Source organism: Canis lupus, chromosome 14 (assembly GCF_048164855.1).
Source record: "Canis lupus baileyi chromosome 14, mCanLup2.hap1, whole genome shotgun sequence".
NCBI classification, from domain to species: domain Eukaryota; kingdom Metazoa; phylum Chordata; class Mammalia; order Carnivora; family Canidae; genus Canis; species Canis lupus.
Window position 1 is genome coordinate 25,262,201 of NC_132851.1, and position 14,582 is coordinate 25,276,782.

Here is a 14,582-nt window from a genome sequence, read left to right on the forward strand (position 1 = left end):
TTTCTTTTTCTTTTTCTTTTTCTTTTTCTTTTTCTTTTCCTTTTCCTTTTTCTTTTTCTTTTTCTTTTTCTTTTCCTTTTTCTTTTTCTTTTTCTTTTTCTTTCTCTTTTTCTTTTTCTGCTTTGCCTACCGGGAAGCTCAGCCCGGATTCGCAGCTTCTCACAGTCGAGTGATTCACGTGAGCTTGGTGAGTTGACTTCCTCCTGGCTTCATCTTATGGTCAGTATTTCTTTCCTCCATTTCTTTCTTTATATATATTTGGAGTATAGCCACCTCTGTGACTCACTTCAAAATAAAAAATATATGGGTTTTTTTTTTTGCATTTTCAATTTTAATGAGGTGAAATTTACCTAAATAAAATGCATCCGTTTTAAGTATACAGTTTGATGAGTTTCACAAATGTATACACCCATGTAACTACCACCATAACGATGCCATGAAACACACTTCTATCACCCCAACATTCTCTTGTCCGGTCCCAGCTACCACTGATATGCTCTCAGCCACTAGACATCAGATCCACCTTTTTCTAGAGTTCCGTATAAATGGAATCATATAGTGAGTGGTCTTTTGCATCTGGCTTTGTCCACTGGGTATAATGCTTTTAAGATTTATCCATGTTCTTGTGTGTACCAGCAGTGGCTCCTTTTTATTGCCTTAGTAGAATTTCATCGTATGGATAGAACATAATTTGTTTCTCTATCCCCTGTTGATGGACATATGAGTTATTTTCCATTTCTGGGCTAATATGAATATAGCTGCTCTTACCACTTATATACAGTTTGGTGTAGGAAATAAAGGAGCTGAGATTAACCATGGTTTTCCAGAGAAACAGAACCAATAGAATTTATCTATTATCTATCTATCTATCATCTATCTATCTATCTATCTATCTATCTATCTATCTATCTATCTTTTATTTATTGGATTTGGCTCACATGATTATGGAGGATGACAAGTTCCTAGATCTGCAGTTGGCAAGCTGGAGAACCAGGAAAGCTGATGACGCTGTTCTAGCCTGAGTCCAGAGTCTTGAGAACCAGCAGAGTAGATGGGGTGGTGCCTGTCCAAAGACTAGCAGGCTCGAGACCCAAAAAGAGCTGATGTTTCAGTTTGAGTTTGAAAGCAGGAAAAAAGTTGATGTCTGATGAAGGCAGTCAAGCAGGAGGAATTTCCTTGTATTAGGAGATGATCAATGCTTTGTACTATTCAGGCCTTCAACTGATTGGGTGAGGCCCACCACATTAGGAAGGGCAATCTGCTTTAGTTTGTTACACATTAATTTCTTCTGAAAACATCCTCACGGAAACAGCCAGAATAATATTTGACCAAATATCTGTGGCCCAATCAAGCAGACACATAGAATTAACCATTGTACCTAGGAATCAGTAAATACACAAATATATAATTGAATTGGATTATTGATTTTAGCTTCAAGGCTTGCCTCCTTCCTGGAGTGGGCCTATTTGTGAATTAGGAATGTATTTATCTGCAGGCAATAAAATGTCTGGTGACGGTGGCTGAGGCAAATAGATGGGCTTTCTTTTCTTACAAGGCTCGAAGTCTGGAGGTGGGGGGGTGCTGGCATTAGTTCAGTGCTCCATGGTGCTGCCAGAGAGGTGAGCTTTTCGCCTTTTTCATTTTCCATATCTTGGTGGGCTCATGATTACAGAATGCACGGTCACCATCCCCAGGCCTTGGGTCATAAGTGAATCCCCAGGGCTCAGGTCACAAGCAAGGCAGGGGAAGGAGCATAGTGAAGCAGAAGAACTGGGAGAGATAGCTGAGTCTGTCCATTTTTATCAAGAAAGCAGATCTTCCCAGAAACCCCACCTGGCAGATTGCTCCTTAGAGCTCATTGGCCGGAACTGGGTCATGTTACGACCCCTGAGTTGTGAGGACACTGGGAAGCAGGATTGTCACGTCTGGTTTATTCCAAAGGTATATTGTTCCCCCAAGTGAAATAGGAGTTCTGTAGTGACAAAGAAATGTGGGGTGGGAGCTGGGCCAAGAGCCAACGCCTCTACCACTCAGGAAATCTGTCGTTTGTGCCTTTGCGCGGCACCTAGCATGCAAGGTGCTTAAGAAGTGTGGGTTTGCTGGGGTTGATTTCAGAAGTTCCCTGCGTGGGGGGATGGACCATGAATCACAGAAATGGGGGGCTTGGTCCCAGTCCTGCCATCCCCAGCTGCATGACTTTGAACAGGCCACTGAACTTTTCAGAAATGGTTTCTCAATTCGGTAAAAATGGGACCGATTCTTCCCAAATTCAGATAATGTCAGTGAAAGCACTTCACAAAGGACAAGACAGGTACCATAAAAGCCACTGTGGCCGTGGAACCCTGGGGGTGGGGGTCCAGCTTTTGGCTCTGGTCTTAGGATCTCTGCTCCTCTCCTGATGCTGCTGCCCCTCCCCGGCCCCTGTGGTGTTTCACGGGTCCCAGGAGAGAATTGAGAGAGTACCCACCCTCCTGACTGGCCTTCATCCTCACTCTTCTTTGAGAATCACGTGGCCCCTGTAGTGATTCTCCAACTCTCTGATCCCCTGCTCTGAGCGCACTGCTAGAGGCTGGGACATCAGGAGGAGTCCTGTGCATTGCCTGATCCCCTCCGGGGCCAGCGCTGTGTCACACGCTCACTAGAGCTGTTTACCTCCCTGACCTCGCTCGCTATCACTCACGGGTCAAAGTTGTGCAAGCTCATCCAACAGCCCCTGCAAAAGACTGTACCAAACACCACCGTGGCCGGGACGTTGGCTTCCATGCAAGGATCCAGCAAAACTCCTGGTTCCTAATGGTTCTCTGTCACTGTCCTGACTCCTTTTCTTCCAGCAATGTATTAACGTGCCAAGATCTTCCCTGTCTTGACATTATCACTTGACCCCACTGGCTTTAGCTTTTGAACTGTTGTCCTTTTTCTGTCCCTGTACGCTGAACTCATGCACCTGACTACCTCAGAGTTTCCACCACCTTCATCCCCCATCACTTATCCTGAGATACTAGACTTCCCCAAAGCCAAGCGCCCTGACCGTGTGCTGGATCGTCTCTTCCTTGGTCCTCTGTGGTGTCCCCATTCTCCTGGTCACCAAAGCCACCCTTTGTGGTCCTCAGCTGTCATCTCCTCTCTCCAGCTGACCCTTGTAAGCTGGTGTGTCCACCATGTCCACTCTTTTTTTCTCGCTCCACCTGAATGATTGCTTCTAATTCCGTTTGGTGATGTCGTCCAGATCGATAGTTCCAGCTCCAGGTCTCTCTGGTTCAGAGCATTCTCTGCCAACATGGAAGTTGAGATGCACAGATGTTGAGAAACCTGTGCATGCCCACATTAACCCCAGCTGTTTACTTCATGGACTTGCTCTCAAACTATTTGTAGGTAGAAGAAGAGGAAAGGTGCCTGCGTGAGAGCCTCACTATATGCCAGGGACTACCTGTGTAGAGCACTTTTTGTGTCATCCCATGTACCCCTTTGTTATTTTATTAATCCCTGGTTTATAGATGGGGAAACGGAGGACCAGAGAGGTAGAATGACTGTTGGTCACACAGCTAAGAAGTGGTGTGGCCAGGCTTTAATCAAGCTCAAGCTTCCTGACACCAAAGTGAAAGCACTCTTCTCATGATACCAGGTAGCTCTCTCTGGAAAAATCCAGATTTGGATGGATGGCCTTTTAAATCCAATTAGTCCAGACCAGGTGACCTTTTATGTCATCTTGGAGCTGCAGAATGGGCCCATAAACCAGCAGCAGGCACGGACACGGTCTCGAATTAGACTGGGTCAGCAGTTGGAGGCTTGGGTGCTAGCAGCCATGTAATATCATGCGATGTCAACCCTGAAATACCTCGGGCTGGCACCAGTGAGCCCCAAGGCCAGCGGGACACTGAGAAAGCCATGGAAAATATGTGATCTACTCTTGTCCTTTCCTGGGAAGCTGGGAGTCAGATTGTTCCAGAATTACCTGGCTGGTTGTAACCACGGGGTAAGGAAGGGCCATTTGCAAGGAGCTTTGTGCTTTGGTTATGAAAGTCTGCCCACCATGGGAGGCAATAAATGGCCCTTGTGGGAGTCCAGTTAAGCAGTAGAATAGTTTTCTCTTGGACAAGCCCAGGTTGGGGGTTGGCCTGTCCACAGGTTTAAGATGACTAGTGCCAGTCCCATGGATCTTGTCTGTCACATTCTCCTACTCATTTGGCAAGACTCCTTCCTCTGTTATTTTTTGCAGCAGGCTTCTGCCAAGAGAGTCTCGGGCTCACAAAACTTCTGAGCTGCCTTTTCAAATTGCCTTACTTTTCTCTTTCTCATTTGGTGACCCTTGACATCAACAGAAATTTCAAAAAGTCACAATGCCCCAAATGAAAACCCAGTAAACCCCCCCGCCAAAGTAATGTTGATGTGTAAATGAAACCTAAAATCATCCAGTGTCATCCCGCAAAGAAAGCTCTCTCTAGGCGAGGCATAAACACAATTCTAAATCATTAAAAGATAAAACTCAGCACAACAAACTCAAACCACAAAAGAAAAAAATGATTAATTTTACTTCACCAAAATGAAAACTTAATGCTTTTGGGAAGACATTGTTAAGGAAGTACGACGTCAAGCCGTAAGCGGGGAGGAAATATTTGCAAGATAAACAATTCAAGTAAGAAATGGTCAAAAGATTTTTTCTTTTTATAAACACTACCAGAGAATATATATGAATGGCCAATAAGTCTGTGAAAAGATGCTTGGTGTTATCAGTCATCAGAAAAATGTAAATTAAAATCATAGTGGGATATTAGTACATAGACACTGGAATGACTAAAATTAAAAAGGCTGATAATGCCAACTACTGGGGAGGATTCAGAGCAACTAGAACTCATGCACATTGCTGAGGGGAAGACAGAATGGGATAACTACTTTTTTTTAAGATGGTAAAAAAAAAAGGGGCGTCGGGATGGCTCAGTCAATTGAGTATCTACCTTCAGCTCAGGTCATGATCCCAGCATCTTGGGATCAAGCTCCACATCAGGCTTCCTGTCAGTGGGGAGCCTGCATCTCCCCGCTGCCCCATCCGCCTTGTGCTCCCACTATCTCCCTCTCTCAAATAAATAAATAAATAGAATCTTAAAAAAAAAGAGAAAAAAGTTAATATATTTAGAATTAGCCAACTGGGCTCAGTTTAAATGATCTCAATTTTTTGGCAACACCCAAAGTATTGTAGTCATGGATCAAATATGTGCCTTCTCACCATGAGGACTGGTTAGAGTACTGGCTTTGGCCAGTCAAGGTTGCAGAGCTTCTTCACCCCTGTTTGACCTGGTGTTTGTTGACCTTGGTGTCCATGATGAACACCAGTGTGACTTGATCATCATGGCCAACTTCGCGGTTGGTAGAATTTGATGGTGGTATAATACTAAAGCTTATTCTTTCTAGGGATGCGCTTGTATTGCTTTTGGAGCCACAGCACCTTGTAGACACCTTTTAACACTGTCTTCCTAGTCTTCAAAGTCTTTGGTTTGGGTTTTTGGTCATGACAAAAGTTTCATTTTTCACTTTTGACGCTGCCAAAATCTCGGAGACTACTTTGGAAAACAGTTGCAGTTTTTTTTTGTCAGGTTAAACATATACTTTCTGTATGACCCATCAATCCCTAGAGAAATGAAAATAGAAGTCCATACATATACCTGCATGTGAATGTTTATAGCAACTTTACTTGTAATAGCTCCAGCCTGGAGCCAACCCAGATGTTCATCAGCTAGTGAACGGACAAATAAATAATGGTACCTTCATGCACTGGAATACTACTCGGAAAAAAAGTAAGTACTGATATATGCAATAACATGAGTGAATCTTAAAATTATTATGCTTAGTGGGACACCTGGGTGGCTCAGTCAGTTGAGTGTCCAACTCTTGATTTTGGCTCAGATCATGTCGGGGTCCTGGGATCGAGCCCCATGTCAGGCTCTGTACTTAATGGGGAGTTTGCTTAAGGATTCTCTTTCCCTCTCTCTGCCCTTCTCCCCCTTCCACCCTGTTCACATTCTCTTTCTCTCTCTCTCAAAAACAAAAACAAAAACAAAAACAAAAACAAAAAAACTTAAAAAAATCATTTTTTATTTTTTTAACTTATTTTTTTAATTTTTAAAATTTATTTATGATAGGCACACAGTGAGAGAGAGAGAGAGGCAGAGACATAGGCAGAGGGAGAAGCAGGCACCATGCACCGGGAGCCCGACATGGGACTTGATCCCGGGTCTCTAGGATCGTGCCTTGGGCCAAAGGCAGGCGCTAAACCGCTGTGCCACCCAGGGATCCCCCCCAAAAATCATTATGTTTAGTGAAAGAAGCCAGACCTGAAAGGCCATATACACATACTATGTGATTCTAAAAGTATAGAGACAAAGGTCAGGTCAGTGGTTGCCAGGGGCTGCCTAAAAGCACAGGAGACCTTTCTGGAGATGACAGAAATGTTCTATATCTTGATCATGCAGAGGGGTATATGACTGCATTCATCAAAAGTTAGGAAACGTTGCTCTTAAAAGGATCAATTTTATTGCTGTAACTAATACCTTAATAAACCTGCCTAAAAAATAAATCACAAGAATTATTTTGAGTCTAGGCTTTGGAATCAGTGGGTTTGAATCCGAGTCCCACATATTATCCTTGTGACAAGGAACAGTTGTCTTGACCTCTCAATGCGTCTGTTGCTGTATTTATAAAATGGAGTGTGTTGGTTAGGGTAGACTAGCTGCTGTAACAAATAGACCTCAAATGTATAATGGATCAAGAAAGATGATTGTGGGATGCCTGGGTGGCTCAGCAGTTGAGTGTCTGCCTTCAGCTCAGGGTGTGATCCCAGAGTGTCGGGATTGAGTCCCACATTGGGCTCCCTGCATGGAGCCTGGTTTTCCCTCTGCCTCGTCTCTGCCTCTCTCTCTCTCTCTTTCTCTCTCTTTCTGTGTGTGTCTCTCATGAATAAATAAATAAAATCTTAAAAAAAGAAAAAAAGGAAAGGTGTTTTCTGTTACATAACAGTCTAAGATGGTTCCAGGTTGGTGGGGACTGTGCTCCATGCAGTCATTCGGGGACACTAGCATTCAGTGGCTTTGCCATCTTAAATACATAGCTTTTAAGGTCACCCTGGGGCTCATTTCAGCCACTCATTCCACCAGTTGTTAAAGACTTTATGGAGGTTTTATGGGACAGGCTTCAGCATCACCTCTATTCACTGCACTGGAGACAACTCAGTCACATGGTCACATCTCACTGCAGGGGAGGCTGGAAAATATAGTCTAGTTTAGCCGTGTGCTAAGGATGAAGAGAAGAGCATGAGTTTGGTGAACAGGAGATGGAAATAAAAAGCAAATAGGAATAAAAAGATACGGCATGTAATAGAATGTGGTAAGTGGTAAGATGGTTGGGATGCATCTCAGGCATAACTTTTCAATAATATTTCCCAGCCTCAGTAATTATTATTATAAGTGATATTATAGAACAAGGCCTCCAGGTTCAAATGCCTACAGTGGCCAAGAATATGAGACAACTATGCCAATTTGGCCGGCGTTATAGAAATTGGGAGCGGTGAGCTCTGTGGCTGAACTGGAAAGAACATACTCTGCCTAATGGCCCATCGAGTCCCCCAGATTGTGAACCCCTGTGTTGGGTCAATCAAATGTATCTGAGAACCATCTATGGTGACTTACAACAAAGTCTCGTATCCGGGATCCCTGGATGGCTCAGTGGTTTAGCGCCTGCCTTCGCCCCAGGGTGTGATCCTGGAGTCCCAGGATCGAGTCCCACATCAGGCTCCCTGCATGGAGCCTGCTTCTCCTTCTGCCTGTGTGTCTGCCTCTCTCTCTCTCTCTGTGTGTGTCTTTCATGAATAAATAAATAAAATCTTAAAAAAAAAAAGTCTTGTATCCTGTGGATGGTTGATGGCAGCCACTGAGGCAGTTGTTACCTGCGAGTTGGTTACCAAAAATCCAGTCTTCTGCTTTTCTTATTTTCAGAGTTGTAGCTGGGCTTGTGGATGGACACTTAGACTGCATTCTCAACATCTCAGCAGTTAGGCATGCCCCATGCCTGAGTTCTTGCCAGTGGGAGTTATGTGTGCCACCTGCAGGGCTGAGACTTCTGTCATTGGGCAAACCTTCTCCCTTGTTCTGACAACTGGAAGCCAGCCATGATAGTAGCACAACTTCTGGCATGCAGACAGCAATGATATTCCAGCCCAGGGAATGGTGAAGAAACCAGATGTGGGAACCTGGTCCCTGAATGACCATGTGGAGCAGAGCCTCAACGAAGACCTGGATGGCTCATCTCGGGTCTGTCTCATGAAAGAGAACCTCAGTATCGGGTAAACCATTGCATTTTGGGGCCTCTTTGTGATGGGAGCTCAGTGTCCACCTGAATCATATGATGAGACTCTCTCACTAGCTAGAAGACTTGCTCATCTACCAGCTTTATTGCTTCTGCCATCCGAAGCCAGGCCTCCAGCTAAATTCCAAACCACTGCATGTCAGAGGTCTTCAGGGTTGCTCCTGAGTAGTCAAAACTACTCCATGTGGAAAATAATAAAGGTCCAACCGATCCATCGATCATGGATTGATGCCTGTGAATTGCTTACTTTCAGCTGAGGAATAAGCAGGATGCATCTCAGGGAAAGAAGGGAAGGAACCTCCTTGATGGAGCTTGTCCAGTGGGCTGGGCGCCAGAGTAAGGCATTTACAGACGCAATCCCAGGCTGCTGCTCGTAAGAGCAACCACAGGGCTGCTGTTACCTTACGATGCAGATGAAGAAATTGTGGTTCTGAGAGATAAAGCTGCTTGGCCAGTGTGTGGCGTGGAGTCAAAGGAATGGGCTGGCCACGGTGGCATAAGGGAACGGGGCCCTTCACTGAGAGGTGCCCCTAGCCTACTGCGGACTCTCTCTTGGGGATGGGAGTCCAAGGAAGCCTGGATGTTGGGGGGGCCGGTGAGCAGAGCTTCCACAATTATAAATCCAATCCTGTCTTTCTCTAGTTTACAATCCTCCCATGGGCCCTCATGGCCTTCTGCATAAACCCCCCAGTTCTTAGCTCGGCAGCAGAGCCTTTAGCCCCCTGATCTCTATCTTCGTGCTCTACGTTTGCATATCCCTTTTGTATTGTTTGTAGCCTCTTTGTTCCCCTGGTTCTGGCCCCTGCTGTTCCTTCTTTGTGTACATCTGCCCCTTTGCTGACTCCTTACATTTTAAGATGCAGACATCACCTCCTCCAGGAAGCCTTCTCTTCTGAACAAACCCTCTCTGCTCCTGCTAGGGTGCTCCTTTGTGCTCCCCTCTCTTGGAGCAGTTGATTAGCTCTGTGACTCTGAGCCTCAGTGTCTGCAGCTGTAAAATGGCCATGATGGCCATCGTACTCAACATGGAGAGAGGTAGCCAGGAAGAAAGAGAGGCATGTCCCATGCCTGAGTTCCTGCCAGTGGGAGTTATGTCTGAGTGGCTCCTCGCTTAGTGCCCTTCTGCAGCAAGTACTCCATGTGTGTTGGCCTTTCAGCATCTTCAGTGGAGCTTTTTTTTTTTTTTTAAAGGTTTTATTTATTTATTCACGAGAGACACAAAGAAGAGGCAGAGACACAGGCAGAGGGAGAAGCAGGCTCCCTGCAGGGATCCCAGTGTGGGACTGGATCCCAGGACTCTAGGATCATGACCCGAGCCAAAGGCAGATGCTCAACCACTGAGCCACCCAGGTGTCCAAGATTGGGAACTTCTAGAAGGCCCCCTGCGCAGCCCTGCATGTCCAGCATCCAGCCCAGGGCGGGACACAGTAGTGATCAATACATGCTTGTAGAATGACCAAGGCTTCAGGAACTTCTCTGGCTATTTCCTTTGGGGCAGGCCCAGGTAGTCTAATTATGTGAATGACTTAATTGGTGGAGCCTTTTACCAGCGACTGTGGTTTGGGAATATGCGGTGACCTGCCCAAGGCCACACACAGAGTCCTTGGCAGCGCAAGGACTTTTGTCCTCCGTACACTAAGGCTACCCCTCCCACAGCTACCCGGCTGACTGAGGGAAGGAGATTTTTGTCTGGGTGTTGGGGGAATGAAGAAGTCATCCCCACTGGCCTCTTTCTTCATTTTCTTCTCCGTAGCACCAGCCCGGGGTGCTGAGCCCTCAGAGCGCAAGTGCGTGTGCAAACGGAGCAAGAGCAGCCCTTCCTGGGCCCCGGGACCCGCCTTCCCATGAAGTCTTCGGGGGCCTAACCTTGCTTACCTGCACAGGAATCCTTTTGGGTGGGAGCTATTTTAATCTCTATGTTACAGGTAAGGGAACCGAGGCTAGGTTACTTGCCAAAGCCACCCTTCGTCAGCTGCAGAGCTGGAAATCACGCGCAGGCTGTGGGGCTCCGAGACCCACGCACAAAACTCTATGCAACGCTGCCTCTGGCTTTCCCATTCAAGTCACATCCGTGGCTTAACCCATCTTTTCTGGCACCTTCTGGAAAGGGCGTTATGCTAATGCAGAAATGCAGTGATTCCCAGAAGAGGGAATAAAAGAAAAGCACACGCAATAATTAGCCATTGCTCATGCTGTTGCGGTACTTATGAGGTGTGAGTGTGAGGTGTTATTCTCGAGATGATATGCCTATTAGACTTACTGAATTGTCACCACGAACCTTTGTGATACTCCCCGTTTTACAGACTAGGAAACTGAGGTGCATAGCTCCCAAATGGTAGCGCCTGGATCTGAACAGCAGAGCCGCTAGCCCATGCTTCTATGCGGGGTGGAGGATTGCCAGGGGTAGCATTTGGAACGGGCTTTGAAAGACAGAAGGTCGAGGGGAGATGGGTACAGCTGGGAGAGACATCCCATGACAGGGTATCCAGCAAATCTTTCCTGGCTCGAACTCAGTCCATGCGGTCATCCACGACCCATGTCTGATATCTTGGGAACTGGCCCGGGGTCCCCGTGAGAAATGGAGCAGATAGCTGAGCAATGAAGCTTCATCTCCTAGCAAGCGGACAATTCTGAAAAGGAAGATTCTCGGAGTTTGGAGAGGCAGAGCCACAGGTCTGAGGTTCCCTTTAATTTTCTTTTCCTTAAACGTACCCTGGCTGTTTCTCCATGTCAGAGCCTTTTCTGTTGCCTAGACCTATAAAAGACCCATAAAACCTCCCCCTTTTCTGCCTTTCAAGGTCCCTCATCACCTGTGACCTCCCCCGACACTCTGTCCCCAATGCCGAGCCATCCCTTCCCTATGTCCAGTGGCCGTGGGCACCATTTTCAGCATCATTCTCAAAGAGCCAGGAGAGCCTGGGTGCCATGTGGTCTCTGGAGGCAGACCTATCTGCTCTGAGGTTGGCAGAGAAATTAAGGTGGTGACTTAGCTAGTCCTGGATTTATCAGGATTGAAGGTTCAGAGAGGTCAAGCAAATCACTTCAGGCCACACAGAGTACTCTTAGAGCATTCCTGTCCTGGTCCTGCTTAACAAATCTGAGCCTTTAAAATGGGGATAGTGATACCTTTGAGGGGCAGCTTTTCCCTCCTTGCTCAATCAGCGTAGACATCAGCCCTGCTCCCTACCCACTCCATTTGTCTGTTCCGATACATGTGTCTTATGTCATGAAAGAGTAGGAAATTGGACACCAGGGGACCTTCCTTAGAGCAGTTTAGTATCCCCTATAAAAGGGCTTTGCCCATAAAAAAAAAGTCTCAAAAGATGCTGGTTAACAAAAAATGTCCAGAGCCAAAGCAAGGTCCAGAAGCCCTGGGGTTGTTTTGGCCTTTTGGCTGCCATGTCAAAATATTGCTTTTTTGGCTCATAGGGGGCAGCTTTCTAGAAAAGCCTGCCCTGGCTGGTAAGGTGCTCAGGAGCCATCCCAGAGCAAGACCCCGTTTTTCTACACTCAGCTGGTTGGAAAGGAGCTGAATAATCATTAAAGCTCTCGTTGCAGGAGGCGCCCAGGCCCCGGGTTGAGACAGGCGGCCTCAGACAGGCCAGGTATTAATGTGGCTAATTATGTGGATTGCTTCACTGGGAGATGGCAGATAGGATCAGGCTCTGGGAGTCCTTGTGGGAAGGTGCTGTGGGACCCAGCCCTCAGTGTGCTCATCCATGTGCTGTCTGGGAAAACCGAGGTGACCTGGCCAGTTCCTGAGGTGGCTGGTCCCTCACAGTTGCTGCTTGTGACGGTCTGTGTCTCCAGGAGGATCCTCACAGCTGCTGCCTGTGACAGTCCGCGTCTCCAGGAGGATCTTGGCGTGGCTGGAGAGGGCGAGATGGGCCTCTGGGGAGGGGAAGCTCTGGGGCCAGGTAGAGTGGCTGCTGACAGATGGCTTGATAATGATCAAAAGGTGCACCTCCCAGGTAAGGAGAGAAATGCAGCCCCCTGGAAGTAGAGAAAAGAAAGGAAAACTGCCAATGCCACATCCTTGAGGAGCTTTTGATCCCAGAGAAGGGCCAGGCAAGTCCCATTTCACCCTTGATCTTGGTTTCACCATATTTCTGGCTCTGAAGGGGGGAAAGTTTAGGCTCTATTTCCTGTTCCCTATGGCTGGAATCGGCCACACCTATTAAAAGAAAGGAAGAGAGAAAGGAAGGAAGGAAGAGAGAACCAAAGATTAGCATGTCATTGACAAAGCTACCCACCATACTTTATAGTGAGCAAGCGAGTACAAATTATCAAAACAAACCCAGTTCATTTCCCTGAATCTCTGCATTCTTTGCAGGTGCTCAAAGCCCAGGGAACCTTCTAGTCAAAGATAGCAGAATTGAGATGTGAGCAAACCCAGCCCAGCAGCAAGTCCAGCGTGGCGTGGTCAGCCAAGCAGAAATGAGGCAAAACTTTGGAAAGAATCGTCTCAGAAAACCAAGTGCTGTGTCTCCTACCTATTTAAAGATCTGTCTCCCAGTTCTTGTAAACACTCATAACTGGCAAGCATTTGCTGTGTTTACGTATGTTAAAAGCTTTTTACAAATTCTGAGAGGACATTGAATTTGGTCAGACTGTCATTTCTTTTTTTTTTTTTTTTCCAGACTGTCATTTCTGCGGTGATGTTCGGGGGTGGGGGGGTGGCGGAAGCGGGGAGGAGGGCGGGTGGGAGCTGAGGGATGTGCAAAGTAAACAGAAGGAAACTTTGCTTTTCCTCTTTTCCAGCTGGAGAGCCTGTTGCTTATCAGGAATCAGGCTCTGGTCCTTTATCATGCTACACTGGAAAAATGGATCTCCTTCCCTTATAAATCTGTCCCCCACCAGCTCCTGATGTTTGATGAGATAAAGTGTGAAGCTTCAAGCGCAGAGCTTGGTCCGCAGTAGATGCCTGAGGACCACCACCTCTCTTCCCGAGCCTTTCTCTCCTGTTGTCACCCCAAAACCCGCCCCGCCAATTGAGTATAAGATGCTGTGTTGATTTAGTAAGGGCCTCTATTTATTTATCTTTTATCTTTTTTTTTTTTTTTACATTTTAAAATTTAAATTCAATTTGCCAACATACAGTATAACACCCAGTGTTCATCCCATCAGGTGCCCTCCCCAGTGCCTGACGCCCAGTTACCCCAACCCCCCACCCCCTACCACTCTCCTTCTGCAACCCTTTGTTTCCCAGAGTTAGGAGTCTCTCATGGTTTGTCTCCCTCTCTGATTTTCCCCACTCTGTTCCCCCCTTTTCCTTATTATCCTGTTCACTATTTCTTATATTCGCCGTATAAGTGAGACCATATGATGATTGTCCTTCTTTATTTACCTGTTGGCAAGGTTGGTGTGCGTGGTGGGGACAAATATTGATAGCAAGGGGTGCCCTGATTCCCGCAATGTCAGAACTTGAAGGAGAAAAGCGAATCTTAGAATTGAGGGCATTTAATAGCTTGTCTGAATAGAGAGGCCAGATGACTCAGGAGAAGAGCCGCGTGGAGCATTTGGTGAAGCTGACCACATCTGTCACCTGGAGAGGTTGGCTTCTCTTGGTTTCCAGCCCTTCTCTCCCAGCTTTAATGAGATAGGATTGACATCCAACGTTGTGTAAGCTCAAGGCACGCAACATGACGGTTTGATGGGTGTCGTGCAAAAATGGTCACCACGGTAAGGTCAGTTACGTACATCTGTCACTTCACAAAGTTACTTTTTTCTTTTTTTTTTTGGTAAGAACTTTTAAGAGTTACTCTCTTAGCACCTTTCAAGGGTACCACGTGGCGCCGGTCGCCGTAGTCACCACGCTGACCGTTAGTGCCCCAGAACACTTTCTTCTCATAACTGGAAGTTTGCACCTTTTGGTCACCTGCACCCATTCCCCCGCCTCCAGACCCTGGCAACCACCAATCTGTGCTGTTTCCGGGAGTTCATTTGTTTTAGATTTCCACACCGAAGTGAGATCAAACAGGATTTGTCTTTCTCTCTCTGGCTGATTTCACCTGGCATTTTTAGACACTTTGTGCATTTTTTATAGTTCAAGCGATATTATTTAGGATTAATCATTCTTGATAAATACCCGATTACTTGACCCAAAGCCACCCTGATGCCTGGAACAACAAGGGGTGTGATAAATACTGAATGAATGGATGTGCAGTCCTGACCCAGAGACCCAGATCTAATCTTCTATGTGACCTTGGGGTATCCTTTTTGTTCTCTGG

The 14,582-nt window shown here is 46.5% G+C and overlaps 1 long non-coding RNA gene across 1 annotated transcript; it reads left to right on the forward strand.

The window, feature by feature from the left end:
- The first annotated feature begins 11,880 nt into the window (after positions 1 to 11,880).
- On the forward strand, positions 11,881 to 12,947 carry LOC140603396 (uncharacterized). Its single transcript, XR_012006373.1, has 2 exons — positions 11,881 to 12,323; positions 12,686 to 12,947. It is a non-coding gene; the product is annotated as an uncharacterized lncRNA (long non-coding RNA).
- The last annotated feature ends 1,635 nt before the right edge of the window (positions 12,948 to 14,582 follow it).